The sequence below is a fragment of the Geospiza fortis genome, unplaced genomic scaffold (genome assembly GCF_000277835.1).
Source record: "Geospiza fortis unplaced genomic scaffold, GeoFor_1.0 scaffold121, whole genome shotgun sequence".
Classification (NCBI taxonomy): Eukaryota; Metazoa; Chordata; class Aves; order Passeriformes; family Thraupidae; genus Geospiza; species Geospiza fortis.
Genome location: NW_005054346.1, coordinates 4,040,919 through 4,057,423, shown reverse-complemented (window position 1 = coordinate 4,057,423; position 16,505 = coordinate 4,040,919).

Below are 16,505 nucleotides of genomic sequence, written 5' to 3'. Positions count from 1 at the left end.
ATAAGCAAAGTGCATATTTTAAGAGGAGACTAGGAGACAAAGATTTCAAGCCCAATCCCTATGAAATTTGGCTTCAGCCCAAAAATTACTTATTCCATGTGTATCTGTTCCTTGCTAACAGGTTTTATATCTATTTGTTTCCCTCTGTGGACTGATTTATTCCAGCTGTCATTGGTCAGCTGAAGTGGCACAGGTCAGTGTAGTGAGTCCAAAGGATGTAGTTTGTCTGTGATCCCCCAAGGTATCAGCATGTTTCTGCTGCTTTGTTACAAAACTCTCTTATGAAAATTCCCAGAAGTTCCCGGTTACCAGAAAGCTAATGTTGGAGTCAAGCATTCAGGAACTGATTGCATGTGCAACCCTAGTTTGCTTTCACTGCAGTATTCATATTTTTGCAGGCTTTGTTAATATTTCCTGCCTTACCCCATGCATTTTTCTTCTAATAGCATGAGCACTGCTCTTATATTGAATCAGGTGCAGCATCAAGTGGGTTCATCACTTTGTTGCAGGCTTTGAAAGCTGGGAAGATGAGACAGGATTGTGAGAGAAGGAGGTGATCACATTTAGAGAGCTGTGACAGTTCTTACACTGTTCCAGGATTGTTAGCAAATCTACAAATAGAAGAGTTTGATTGCTGATGGTGTTAGTCATGTTGCGACTGATTTGCTGACTGCTGAGAGTTTAGTATGTGCAGCTGAAATTGAAAGGAATTTTATGTGCATATAAAGTACTGTAAAAATAGTATATAACATTGTAAAATCAGCTGTGGAGTGCTGTATTAGTTAATGGACATGTGAAGCTTCTAATCTTCAGCTTCCTTATGCACAAGTACTTTTCCTCCAGAAAGAAAAGGAATGGTGCTTATTATCTCAAATAAATGTAGAAATGCCTTTTTTGGTCTGATTTTTCAATATGGTGAAGGTGTTACAATGGTTGTTTTCTAACTTGCTAATGGAGGAATCAGTGGAACCCCTTTTCTGTTCCTGATGCCTCCTCCTTTGTGCCAGCCTTTGTTTTTCTGTGATTCCAAATGGAGCCAGTTCAAGCCATTTTCTGCTGCTTTGATGGTTGGCCAGCTCTCTGTGATGCTAGATGTTTAGAAGAGAGGTGGTGGGAGGGTGAGGAAGAGATCTGTTCTTTCAGAGGCAGGTACCCACTTTTGAATAGACTTAGCTGCACTACAGCTACACACCTGGGGTTGGTGAGCCAGAGATGCAGCAGAATATTTACAAGTGGCAAAGACTCCTCAGGGGTAAACAAACAAAACCAATTCTGTTTGAGATTTTGGTAGTGTACAAGTGAGATACGATGTTGTCACACATTTAGTGATACCAGGAGGACAGAGGAAATGCTGAGTATTCTCCATTTTGATTACTTCTTCCAGTCTGAGGAGGCCTAAGAGTTGTCATAGAATGTTGCTGTGGAAAAACTTGTCCTACCAACACAAGTGGGACAAACTAAGATTATAAAAGTTTTGCTCACTTGTGGGCATCTTTGACTTTGTAACATCAGCAACTGATTATTGACAGGAATAATTTCTGTCAGTTGAATGTGCACATTGCTTGCTTAAGGAAAACCTGAGCACTGCTTTATTTTGAGGGGCTTGGATTGAGAAAAAGTCGACATTCAAAACTAGACAAATTTCACTTCTTCAGGTATTTTGTCATTCTGTGCTTAATTTATGAAGTACTTCTCTACATTCTCTTTCTCTGTTTTTTTCTTTTTGGCTATTCCAGCAGTTTCAATGTTCACTGTCTGCAAAATTTAGATGCAAAAGCCCCTTTCCAAAATTATTCTTACTCCAGCAGACAAATCTATGACACCAAACAAAAGGTAATGTTGAGGTCAAGTGCAAACAATGTAATATTTAGGAGGAAGCATCTTAAATATTTTTCATTGTTTAGTCCAAGTTCTATTTTGAAGTTGCTTTCTATTTCATAGGAGAATTCACACACTTGAAATGTATTCACAGAATGGGTCATCTTGGAAGGGACCACAGTGGGGTCATCTGGTCCAACCTCCCTGTGCAAGCAGGGTCATTCTAGAAAATTCCTAGTGGAATCAGTGCATTCTTCCTAGCTGAACCTGAGTTGAAGTCTTTTGAATTCTGTAAGGCACAGTTACCTTAATTTTTCAAAATTACCGGTGACTTTCACCAGAAAGATTTTTACATACTTCACCTGATTCTAGTGCAGTGAAAATCCAGTGGAGACAATCTTTGAATTTTCTCCAGCACTGTTTTTTAAATGAATAATTCTAGGCATTCAAATGCAAACCACCCTTTAGGAGTGGCTTTCCAAAGCCATTTCTACTATTTTTTCTATTTAGTTAAGGAAATACACGAAGATTTTCAATGTCTTGTTTATCCTTTTGTTGGGTGAAGATCCATATAATTTACAGATAAATTAAGAGAGATTAAGAGAGTGGCTCTTTTCCATCTAGGTGTAGCAATTTTGTGAGATTTTTTGTTTTGTTTTGTTTGTACCATTACAGTGTGATGACATAGATGAGAGTTCTTTAACATGAGAGTTGACCATTGGATCTTATTTAATATGTTTGAAAGTTTCCTCAGGAGCAACCTGTTCACATCCTTTGTTGTTCTATTTTCCCCCAGACACATGTAGTGTAGTTCAGCATGGGAGACGAAAGAATTTCTCTATGGGTCATAGGAATTCTAAGTAAATTAGTTTGGTCTCATATACAACTACTGGTGTGCAGCTGGCAGGGCTTTCCTTAAAGCATCTGTTCTATACTGTCTGCTCTACTTTACATATTTTAATAAATTTCATTTTAATATGATGAATACAAACCTTTCAATTCACAAATTTAAATTTGTATCTAGTCCAGGCTTTCAGCAGTATTTCTCTTCTGATAATAATCACAAAGCATTCTTCTTAATGGTACTGTCAATGTCCAGGGTTCTCTAAGCAAAATATTAGTAATAAAATTTGCTGCTTATTAATATTAGGAGATGCCTAATGTTTGTGTTATATTCTTTTCTGACCTTGTCCTTCCTGCAAGTGAAAATGCAACAAACAGGAGTCAATGACCAGTTGGATGTCTTCTCCAATCAATTTGGCTATGTATTTCACAATAAACTTGTTCTGCCACACTGCAGGCAGAGTGCAGATGGGTGGGTCTTCACTGATCTTCCTCCAGAAGTCTGTTCTTAGTTCAATGCTCAAGAGCCAGTGAATTTTTTGTTCCCATCTAAGTAAGCATTCTTTTCCACTTTCCTACCCTTTCCGTGAAAACCCCACTGGGTATGTCTGCCAGCTGTTTCCTTTGGATGCCCATAAGGTAAGCCTGGCTTTGAATGCTGTTTTCACAATCTACAAAAAAGTTCCTGACTTCGCTTAGTTCTTTCTCTAGAGAGAAGAAGTCTTCTGACTGAGTTAAGCTTGTCTCAGTCTGCCTTGTTTGCCCCAGTGCAAATAGAGAAATACTGCCTTTATAACTGGATTCATTCGATCTTCTATGTGGTGTATGCCAGCTTTTAAAGTTAACTCTGCAGCATTTTCATTCAGAAGGTGGAAACAGAAACAGTATTTCATTGCAATTTAAGGACACAGTAATTAAAATGAGGATCCACTTTTAAGTATTCTTCTGAATTTTAGTGCTGGTGATAACCAAAGTGTTAACAGTGAGAGTTTATAAGCTGTTTGCTTATCCTGTGTGCATTTGCACTTGTCGTCTTAATTAACATCCTTTGCCTGTAAAATTAGTTTGTAACTCTTGAGAAACTTAATATTTGTTTATTGTTACTTTGAATTTCATCCACTCTGGGATACCATAACTTTTCATCTGCCTGCACAAGTTTTATGTGCATCTTGAGAATGAGGTGGATGTTCGTGTAAAATGAAACAAAATACTCTAGATCAATGACTGTATTTAAGTTGAGCTTATGGACTTCCAAATGCACAAGCCCTCTTGATTTGTGCACTCTTATGTGAAGCGTTACACTTTCATCTTGAGCTTTGAATTTACACATCCTTTCTTTTCTGTTCTGCAAACATCTGAAAGAACCTCAGGTGTTAACAAAAGAAATCCTCCCTTCATGCTTAGTCTAGGAATAAAAATTTCCAAATGAAGCATTTGAGCAAGCTAAATGGAGGTTTAGCTTTAGTTTGAGCTAAGCTATTACATTTCAGCAAAGAGGTGAGATTAAAGGTTGTGGATCATTCATTACCTACTGTAATTGTATATCTACTGTTAAAAAAAGCTGAAATTTTATTTTGCAAGCATTAATAGATGCAGCTGCTGTTCAGTGTTACCCAAGAATCCTAATGGGATTTTCATCAGTTTGGATTCGCAGCTTTGTGAAATAGGTGGTGAGAGGACTGGGATCTCTTCTTCCAGAAATAAAGAATTGTTAAATTGGTTAAAATCCAGGTGTTTGTGATGTGTGACTGGAATACATTGAATGTTAAATCTACCCCTCTTCTGATAGTTATCTGGAAAACATGGCTACTAAATTCTTTTTTTTTTAATTTAAATTGGCTGCCTGTTTGTTTTCAGATGCTTAACTGATTTGCAGCTCAGTTCTCATAAGATGCTTCACTGGATCTTGTGAGTGTGGTGCTTCATCAGAAAATGTGTAAAACTGTATTTAATTTCTTCAAGTTAATGTAATGTAATTGCTATTAACTTGATCTGTATTCCATTCAACTTTATATTTGATGATAATGCTTGGTCTTTCAGTTGTATTGATCTTTAATTTCAAGAATACCACATACAGAACAATTCAGAGAATTTTTTTAGTTACTGAAATTTATGCTTATTTTAAATGTTAATAAATAACTATCATTGTATGCTCTTTGGGTTGCTAATGAGTATTGATGGTTCTTTTGAAAACTGAAAGTCAAAGATGGAGACAGGAATGCTTGTCTTGGGAAGTAGATGAAGTGCTGGAATACTGAAGAGAACTCTCAGCTGTACGAGATAAAAGATATTAAACAGCCAAGAGAGTGTTGTGAAGTTGGGTCTTCATTCTCATTGCAGTGTAGCTGGAAGAATATTTTGAACAAAGAACTAAAATTAAGTATGTTCACATGGTCCAGTTGAACTCCTAAACTGGTCTGTATGCGGCGGGTTTTTTTGTTTTGTTTTTTTCCCCCATTTTTACTCATTTCTCTTCTGTTTTTTTACTTCACATTATGATTTTACTCTTGGTTTTACATCAGTTTACAGTCTTACCTTGCTTTCCAGTAAAAAGTTGGTTATCTGAAGGAGCTACTCAGTTACTAGTTTATTTCTGAGAAGAATAGTTGGAGGAGGCTATAGTAATGAGTTGCATCATTTTTATTCTCATACTGGTTAAATGACAAGACAATAAAATATGAGCTTTACATTAAAAAAATACTGATGTTTTCCCACACAAGCTGTGATTTGAACAATGCAGCCTAATTTTCTTGCACATTCTATTTAGTTTCCTCTGTGCCAAATCTATCTTCATGGTGTTCAAGACCTTTTAGGTGGACTGAAAAAGTTTGTTAAACACAACTTTTCTGCAGCATTACACCATGATGGAGTTTCTCACATATTGTCTGTCTTTATATGTGAGAGTAAGGTTGCAGCTGAGAAACTTAAATCTCATTCAGTGAACCTGCCTGCTTTGCCTGCAACAGAAATTTCATGTGGACGAACACCATGACTTTCTGCCTTCTTGTGATGTTTTTCTCCCATTCCTTGCAGTTCAATTAATTATAACTATGGTATGTAAAAGAGCAATGAACTGTTGGTGTGTTTGGTTGAAACAAATGGGAGGGATAACGGGACATCTTTCAAAAAAATTGGAAACAGATGAATGGTGTGGTATTTTCAACTATAGGGAGCAAATGCACCAACAAAGCCTAAGGTAAAAGGAAATGGAGGAAATGCTGTCCAGATGTGTAGTTTTGCTATACATTTGTGTAAAGGTTCAGTATGGAGCTAAGTTTCTCTTAGGGGCTTTGGGTATATTTGGTGCTTGTTGGGGTATTTTCATAATTGAATGAGTTTCTGACCTTAAATCTACAATTATAATGATTACTAAGTGTAAAAATCTGGGTGATTTTTTTTTCATTGGGATAAGTTAATTTTGGTTGGTTTTTTTTTTTTTTTTTTTTTTTTTTTTTTTTTTTTTTTTTTTTTTTTTTTTTTTTTTTTTTTTTTTTTTTTTTTGTTTTGTTTTTTTTTTTTATGTTGGAGAGTTTTTTAAAGTTGGAGAGTTCCCTACCTCTCCATCTTCAAATCCCTCAGAAAGACCTACCAGCAGTGCAGGAAAAAGTTTGTGTAATGCAGACAAGTGAGTTCATGAGCTCAGGGGCAGTCTCCCAGCCCACAAAGGGATGTGCAAAGAGGAGCTGAAACTGAGGTGCTGCTGCCTGCGTGACCCTGGAAGATAATGCAGCTCACTTTGCAAGATAAGCCTGTGAAAGGAGACTTGAAACAGGTTAAGCCCATGTCAGAGCTCTGATCAAATAACTTGCTGGTTTTTACAATTTTTTTCTCAAAAGTTAAGGTACCACTGAGGCACAGACGCTAGAGACCCCAAGTGAGACCATCCCTGCTGCAGAGAATTTACTTTCCCTGAGCAATGGGAGAAAAGAAGTCCACCCTCTAACTACAGATTGACAATTAATGATTTGATGAAGCACTGGATAATGGTGTAATGGTGTGCCCAGAACAGAATAGCTGTATACTGTGCTGTGCCTTTTAGTCATTCAATATGATAAGATTTATTTAAATAAGTGAGCTAATTTTTCTTAAATTCTGGCATCAAAATACTGCTAGAGAAAGAGGAATTTGTATTCACTTGGCAGTCAAAAGATAATCTTGAATGTGATATTTAAAATCTTTTATTTCTGCGAACAGTGGTATGTACAAATTTCTCCACTTCGTATTTTTTGAGAAACAGATCCTCAACTAGAATGCACAAATGTAATACAGTATTTCTTATATTTATACTTAGTCAACCACCAGCAGGCATAAACTCATCTATAATTAACTGATAATGTAATAATCCTATTATAATAAATCACATTTTCTACAGGAGAGTTGAAGGACATGCGAAGGGTGAGACGCTTTAGATTTCACAAATGGATGTCACTGAACTTAAACACTTCTAAATAAGACTGAGAAAATGGGGATAGTTGAAAGAAGAATGTGCTGAGAGCAAATATTTTTGTGTGTGTAGTGGGAAAAGGATTAAATAGAAGTCAGTGGTGCTGGGATACATGGAAATCTTAGGGAATGGACCATGAAGATAGAGTCTCTGTTAGGGCCTGAGAAGGGTTTAATGAGGAGGAACAGGTTAAGCCACTGACAGAGAATGTGCAGAAATGGCTGCAAAGGGGTCTTGGAATAAAATCATTCATAATTATTAAGGATTTTTGAGTCTAGAGTTTGATCTGGGAGAAACAATTGTAGGTCAAGTATTCCATCACACTAGTTGGAGGGAAGAGGTGGAAATACCAGAGCATGCTCCCAGGATGGCTGCAGTTCTCTGCTGGTTGCAACTTTCCTCACAAAGGTAAGAGCTTGACCTTGAATCACTTCTGCCTGAGGAAGGAAGTCAAGAGGAAAACATCCAGGCTGGTAAGTAATTTACCCTCTAATCTGCTAGCAAAATTTAAAGAAGGATGAGCTCTGTGCAGCTTTTCAAAGAGAAGAACTGCTGAGTCTTAAGGGAGACTAAACCTCTGAGTATGAAATTTTTCAGTAGAGGTTTAAGATTAAGTTTTAGCCTTCCCCTGTCATCTAGCTCACATCACGAATAATAAAAGTCTCATTGTTGGCAGTTTGGGATCTGGTTTTGTAGGTCTCTTTACCATCTGTCTAGAATGCTCTGATATTGCAGAGAGTTTTGAGGCCATGTTCTTTTTAATCACAAAGCTTCACAGACTTATGATGAGCCCAAGGTCCTTGGCCAGTAATGTCACAAAGACTAATATCCAATAGAGATCAAATTAAAATCTTCCTATAATGTTAATACAAAAAAAACATGCCTGTATTGGAGTCTTCTACCCCAGTAGCTAAAGAAATGCACCAACACATTGGATGAAAAAATGATGTATTAAATTACACAGTGTACATTTTTTTCATGATTCTTTCTAAATCACATTACTTTCAACATTTTTTTGTTATTTAGTGTTCATAACGTTGTGCTCAAAAAAGGGTGTAAAGTAGATGCATGAAATATGTAAATAAAACTGAATTTCTTTCTTTTTATTTTTGTTTTGTTTATTTTTTGGGGGGCAGGTTGTTTGTTTTTTATTTGGTTTTTTGTTTGTTTGTTTGTTTTTGTTTGCCTGAACTGGGATCCAGAAGATGTGAAAAGACACTTCAGTCCTAGGTTTTAACAAAGTCAAGGAGTTTGTTGCAGAAATATTTTAAAAACTTTACCTCAGCCCTTTTTGCAGGCTTTTTTTTTTACAATTAATAAGAATGGATATGAGAGTTGGACCAAAGATCTGGCTAATCTGATACTCTGACCACAACCAGTCATGAGAACAAGAGGAGCAGTGTGAGAGCAAGGAAAGAATCTGCCTCGAGCATGCTCACCTAACTTCGTGTCTGGTGAGACTTTCTGAATCAAGACCCTTCCTGGATTTTTAGTTCATTGAATTATTTCAGTTGCTTTATGGTTTGTGGATTACATAAATAGTTGCTCAACACAACTTTAAGAGAAAACCTTTAAATGAAGGAAAATTCTGTAGCAAAATGTAATTAAAAAAAAAATTGTTATATTATCTGCAGTAGCAATATGATTCACTTGAGAGCCAAGAACAAAAAAGTCCACTGAGAACTCTCTCAAAAGGACAAAGTTAAGCATGGTTTTTCTCAAAAAAAAAACTTCAACCAAATATGAAAGATTATCAAGATGGTAAATGGCATGTTATTCTACAGGCAAAATGACATTTACATTGCAAAATGAAATCTAGGCTGCACTTGATAGAAATGTGGTTGGAAAGTTTCTGTTACTGGGTGTGTCTAGAAGGGCTATCCACAGATTTTCACACTCTGTTTTCCCTTGGAAAAATACCTCACAGTTCCAGCAATGTTACCTTTGGAGCATTTGGTCAAAGTTTCCATCTTTATATACATTTGGTATTACAGAGGAACCATTCTAAAGCAACCTACAGGAGAACTAAATATAGGAGTTAGACGGGGGCAGGTGCTGCACTCCCACTGAATCAAGTGCTTCTGTCCCTGTACAAAGACAAAATGTACTTGATGTAAGGTTAGTTACTGGTTTGGGTTTCTTCTTCCCTATGGATTCCTTACATCATGCTCAGGTGGGAGCCTAGGCATATTGGCATAGGAAAACCTACTCCCAGGTGAAAGTTGGGTCCTTTATCAAGTAATTACTTGAGAAAATACTTTCTGAAATAAAGTAAAAGTGCTTAGGTATCCAGGTTTTCCTTCCAGGAACTTCTGTTCCCAGAGCAGGGTTGAGATGCTGCTGAGTATTACCTCTTATATTTTACCCTGATTTTTCCCTGATTATTCAGATTTTACCCTGAGTATTCATGTTTCTTTTTTCTTTTCTTCAGCTCAGGGTAGAGCCCTTTTGTAAGAGATTGAATTTCAAGTGTATTGTAATTTACACAGAGCTCAGACTATTTTACTGTAATAAACTGATAGTTTATTATTTGTGAAAGGGTAACAGCTAGGATGGAAAAAGTCCTTTTTATACATTGTGGTCATTGGTTGTTACCTGTACAAATGCTCATCTAGTTGTCAGCTTTGTCAGGCACCTCTGCTGCCTGTGTGCCAACCTCTGCAGCACAGCTCTGTCCCAGAGCTTTGCTACTTGGATTGTTCCCAACCAGACTTAATCAGCTCAGCAGTACCCTTGGACTGCTGCAGGTTTCTGACTCACAGCTGGATCACATCTGGGAAGTTCAAAGCAGGATCAATTCAATTCCACTGGGTAAGCAAACAAAAAGATGCATCTGACATAGTCAATGTGTCTGCAATGGGGTTGAAATGAGAAGATTTGCCTCAAATTCGTGGATTAACAGCATTACAGGAAAGGAGGGGATAGGATTTTTGGTGCCTCAGGTCTTCTGTAGAACACTAAACATCCTTTAACCTTCATACCATAGTTTCATGTCAATAATGTGGACTCTCCTTTATCTAGAAGGGGTGAGGAAATAAATTAATTGAGCATGCAAATACTGTTAAGTTTAACAAGCTCCTTTTGTTTCAGGCTTTCTGACACTTAGTAGATCCCAAGTCAGGATAATTATTCCAGCTCTGTAGGCAGAGTCTGGAAAAAATGCAAGAGGAGCTTTGGGAGGCTGTGTTCTCTCCCCTGTCTGTAAAAGCACAGAGAATAGGGTTGATCACTGCTCCCATTAACTAATTGGATTTGTCTCCTGCCCTCTTGCTTTCCAGCATCAAATACATTGAAGTGACAGGTTTAAATGTGCCAAATAGTTGGGGGTTTTTTTGCTCTGCAATATCAGCAATTCTTGTATGAAAATTGCTCCTTCCAAGCCTGCAGTCTGGAAAGTACTACGAGTAATGCCAATAAACCAGAAAGCTCGTAGCAGTTGGGCCCAGCTCAAGGAAAGGAAGATCCAACTTCTTGCAAACATAAGAATAAAAACATTTAATCTGGAGGGAATGTAATACATAGATCACTCTTATAACTGTGTCTTTGATAACACAAAATTCCACACAAGGCAGTAATTCTTTAATGTTTTTTGAACATTCTGCTAAATTTTTTTTCCCTGATACTGGTATGCAGTATCTGCCTCTAAGAAGCTGATTAAGTAATTTATACTTGCAATCTAGATGGATGAGACCAGCCTGACATTCAATGGGTATGGGCTTTTATAGCAAAGAACCATCATTGTAACCTGAAGGCATTTTAGAGGTTTGAAATGTGGAGCTGTCTTAATACTATTTGGGCAAATTTCACTTGGAATATTTCAAAAACCCTTTCAGATTTTCTTTTGTCAGATTAGGATGGTGTATCTCCAAGTTAAATCTGAGATGTTATAAGTATTATCTGTATTTGGATGGGTAGAATTTAAGGTGTGAGCCTAGTTTAGCAAAACGAGAACAAAGCCATTTCAAGCTAAGAGGGTGTTAGTAATAAAGTGTTTGTATGTCTTTACAAAAAATAAACTAAACTTCCCTCTTGGAGGTGAATTAGCCTACCATCACAGTAAAAGTGAGCTGGGATAAAGTAGAAAAGAACAGTTGAAACCTAGAGGATGTTTTTATGCTGGCAAGAAAATGGGAAGACTGGAAATGTGATGGGTTTCATTATGTTTCCTGGAGGAAGGGGATTGAGGTAGATGCAGTGGGTATAATCTTTAGGCAGAATTAGGCCGTAGGTGTCAGTGATACCCTGGCAGTTCAAGGAGAAGTTGTCTCTCAGCAGTTAAAATGCATCCTGTGTGAAAAGTGGGCGTGTACGGTGTGGGACATCCAGCGCTGTCAGCTTTCACCGCCAGATGAGTGAGGTGACTATTTCAGTGTGTACATCTGTGCTGGCTTTAGACAGGGCTCCACAAATGCACCCAGAACTCTGATGTGGAGAACCAATAGGGAAGGGTTATGGCTGGTCCTGGGCGTGACAGAAGCTGCTTAATTTAGAACCATGAGAACATCCCTGTGTGAGAGGGATAAATATAGCTCCCGGTCTGAGAGGCATCGGGTTTGGAGCACAAAGAAGACTGAGGCAATTGAGACAAATTCTGTGGCTAGTATGGAAATATTCTCCGCTGTCATTCCGTTAACCTCAGGCACCAAGTCTGCTTTCAGGGAGCACTGAGCGACTGTCACTCAGCAGTTTGTGCTTCTGCCAGGAAGCCACAGAGAGGGGAGCACTGCTGGGGGGACGTCCCTGCTCGGCTGCCTGCCCCCACACACTCTGTGCCTGGGAGGTGCTTCCACTGACTGCAAAGTGAAACACTGAGGGGTTTTGCTTTTGTCTTAAATTGTCACCTCTGTGTTTTGACTGAGCACTGCAGATTTCTATATTCCTCCCTTTTTGTACATTGCTGGGAATAAATTATATCCTCCAGAGTTCTTTATTCTTTATGTGCGGGAGGGCAGATCCTGGGGTCTGCTTTTGCTTCTTTTGAGTGACCTGTTGACTTCTGTGGCTTGGAGTTAGGTCTCTGATGGAGTATTTGTTGCTAAACTTCCTACCGAGATGCTGAGAGGCAGACAAATCTTTGTCAGCTGTGTGACAAGATGCCCTGATATTGCTGCTTTGCTGCTCACCTGTGCCAGGTAATGACCATTATCTGTCCCTGGGGCCTGGCAAAGAGCAATCTAGAATGCTTGCCAGAGGCAGTACAGCTCTCCAGTGTGGTTAATGTGTTATGGAGTATTTTCCGTTTTAGCAGAATCATGTTCCCTCTCTGGGACTGTTCCCATAGCTCTGAAATATTTGTTACAGTTGTTTTGTTAAAGATACAGTTGTTTCATGCAAAGTGGTCTGGCTTTGTTAGAGTCAAAATCCACATCTAGGCAGTTAAATCCAGATCAACCCAAAGCTGTTTACAAAAACAATAAACCATCTTTAATATTTTTTCATGATGCTATATGTAGCTGCCATGCAAACATGAAGGGATGCTACTTATTCCAGCTTTGATAAACAGGCATTGAATTGCACTTTGAGAAATTTCCTTTTGGATAAAGGTTTCTTTGACTCTTTAGAGCTGGCATGCTGTGTGATGTTGTGAAAATACCTACCAGATGTTCGTTGACTGGGGAAGGAAAAAACTGTTTTAAAAAATATAATGAAACTTCTAAGACATGACAGCAGAGGGAGCCATTGAGATTTGGTTTATTTGATTCTGTTTTAAAGGGGAAAAATGGGACTTCAAGTTATAGAGGACTATTCTCCTTCACATTTAATTGAATTAGAATGGGGAGGGGGGGCAGGGGGTGTAAATCCATGCTAGTTCAATACATTTTACTCTAGTGCCACTTGTAGTATTGAGATGCTTCCAGATATTTGATTATATCAACATTCTGGGCACCTTCCTAAGGAAATTCTGGGAACACAGCTGTGCGGCAAGCAATAACCTTAGTGTGTCAAATGCATGAAGCCTCCACTGGAATGTGCAGTGTTATTTATTAAAATCTGTACTATAAATCCATGTTATTTTTAATCTGTATTACTGGCCTCATTTTTTACATCTACTGATATTTCTTTCTACTGTTTTGTGTTTACTTCAGTCTGTATGCTCCCATATGTTTGCACAGTGCCTGAAGCTGTGTGGGCTTTGCAAAAATGTTAACAGAAGTTCCCAAAAGCAAGTTATGTGTGCACAAAATGTTTTTCTGTATTTTCAGAAATCTTGTTAACTGATAGTCTGTGGCAATTGGCTAAGAAGAAAAATGAATTTAAATTCTTATTATTGACTCTCCCTATTACCTGCTGGAAACCACAACAAAGAAATGATAGCTCACAGTGCTACATGGTGTCTGCACAAACACTGCAGCACGTGGTCCCTGAATCAAAGAGTGCAGCACAAACTGTGGTGTGGGAGGAGAAAGTGGAGGGGGAAGATGAAGTGAGCTGCCTACAGCAGATCAATGCCAGTTTAGGTTTTACTCCAGGCATCATAGCTGCTTTAAGCCAGAGCTAGGTGATAATGTTTGCATCGGCACCTGTATTTGCCATGCCTGCTCCATTTAGTTTGCACCAGGACTCTGCTATCATGCAATACCTGTTACCTAATGTTGAATAGCAGCAGCAGGAGTTTCACATTACCCTTCATGATGATTCCCATGTAGTTACATCCTGAATGCACATCAGTCTTTATAAACAGCTGTTTTTCTTCAGTTCACAGGTGAGGCGGGGTTTTTGTGTTTTGGACGTTTCTGTTTGTTTGTTTTGAGGTTTTCTTGGTTATCTTTTTTTTTTTTTTGGTGAAAATATCTAAGATGCAATGCTGATTCAATGTTTGAAGCCTCCTCATGTACTTGAGGAGAGATTTTAATTTCATTCTTAGCTTAGTATCTCACCTTCACAATTGTTCTGGTGTACCTTCTAAAGCCACTGAATGCTTGTTGACAAACATGGATATTGGAATGGACCCTGGACCTCAGCATACTTCTGTTTTTAACATTTGCCTATGTGGGCAGGGAGCAAGCAGATTTGTCTTCTTATGAAAGGATGATGAAGGTTTTCAGTTTTGGATATGAAGAGTGGCAACTGCTATGTTCTTTAAATGATGGTTCATAGCCATTTTTTTGGTGCACAAAATTCTGTATAGATCTGTAAGAGTTCAATGCATTTTACTTCTTTAATAATAACAGATTTAGCTGGAGGTTGTTAGGCATCTGTGGAAAGAGAATTAGCTGAAGGCAGAAATGCACTTAGAACCAAAGGCCATGTTCTCAATTTAGCAAACCTAGACTCTCATACACACTAACAAAAATGAGAGTCCAGAGACTAAATACAAGTGGAAGTGAGAGTTCATGGACATGCTAGAAGTCCTAACTGCAGCCAGGCAGCTTTGTATTGTTTTCATGATAGCACTGCTGCTTCTCTAGCACCTGTAGAACTAAACCCATCATGAGCAGGGACAGATTTGCTGACCCCATCACTTCTGTGTAATGGCCACCTCCCTGCCTGTTAGTGCTGACACTAGTCCCAAAACATAGAAAATCAGATGGTTTTATATATAATGTGAGCTCTTTGAAGTGCATTGTGTATTCATATCTGCTGATTGCAACTTCCAGGTTCATGGAAAGCCTTTGTGGAGTACATGAGATGAGATGAGATATGAGCTGCTGCACAGAGGCGGTGTGAAAAGTGGAGAGTTTTGGAATCTTAATCCTTCTCTGCTTTCTGGTCTCTGGTCTTAGAGAGTTCCTACACTTGGGCTGCTCTTAGAGTAACCTGTGCCTCTGTGGTGCTGTGATGTGTTGCATCTGCATCTGGTCCTGCTTATACCAGTTTCTGAGGTGCATTCTACCTCTTACCTCTTCCCTTAAGAGGTTAACTTGTTTGATAGCTGCTATTTGAGCTAAAGATCCACAAGAAGGGAAGAAATTATACTTGGCAACAGGATTCCAATCACCTGAGACATGTGTTGTTTGGTATGATTGGGCAATGTTTCTGTACTCACAAAAAATGACTGCTTTCTTTAGACAGAAATAATAGAAATTCTTATTTTGATGGACCTGTTAGTCCTTGATCTGAACAACAAAATGATGCTTCCAGAAAGAAATCTTATACATAGTTAGAGCTCTGTAAAGAAAACACAAACAATTAAAATCAAGATTCTCAGCATTTATAGAATCTTAGGTTACTGTAAGTATGACACTGACTTAAAAATAAAAGCACAGTCTTAAATTTTACCTGAACTTGGGTATTTCCACTGAAATTGAAACATCAAAACACGGACTTGTACTTTCTTTTGAATTTAAAAAAAATTAATTAACGACTAACAGCTTGTGATTTAGTTGTATCAAAATTTAGAGTAAAGCAGAATGAGTACTCCCTTCATATTTTTTAACTTAATAACTGCTACAGCTGTAACTTGATGAGATTTTGCATTGGACAGCAAAGAAGGAACAGTAAGCTCCTGTCCTTTTAAAGACTGATCCTTCTGAAATTTAATAGAAACAATTTATCTGCCTTAGCAGATTTTCCACTGCTGTTCATTCAAATGGATGTGCAAAAGTCTGGGGACATTAGATTTTAGGTTTAAAAATAGTATTTTTTTTAACTGCACCCTAAGACACTGTTTGAATCAAAATTAAAAATTTGCATTATGTATAGTAATTACATTTCAAATTCTATTAAACCAGCTAATACTTCAAGTGAGATTATCAATGTTTTACTTAAATGCATAATGCTTGAATTCAAGTATCATTTTGGAAGTGTATTTTATTTTTTTCAGAAGGTCACAGAGACTTTTTATGAGTCATTACAGATATTCTTAATTTCCTTAATGTTTTTATTTTGAAATTTTTCTAATGTTAATAAAATGAGGTTTGCAAAGAAAAACTTTTTTTTCCTTTAATATTATATTGTATGTTTATGGCATGAGAGAGTGTTTTTAACTAAAACAACCTTCATACAATCCTTATGGTTTGTTTTTCAGGCTTCCTCTCACTCATTCATTGAAATTATCCATTTATTTCATTTGTTTCTGGAAGGTGGGCCATGTTAGTGTCTTCCAAGAAAAATTATGACCAACATTCTTTGTTTATGGATCCTTACAGTTGATTTGAAACAGCTCCTGAGTTTAAAATGCAGATATCTATTAATCTGGTTTTATAGGAACTTACAATTAATTAAAGCATGTGAGTTAAAAAAGAAATTAAAAAAAATTAGGAGAAGAGGAGGCCGAGAACTTTGGATTACCGTTTTTAAAAATATTTGGGTTAATATACAAGTTTCCAGTATGCAGTATATTAACCTCTCTTTCACTTCAGTTTTGTTTCTATCATTCTTTCTTTTCTGCAATCCAATAATGACACTCTTAATTCCTAGACACAGCATCAAACGAAGGCAGGGGCACCCTGGCATGTCT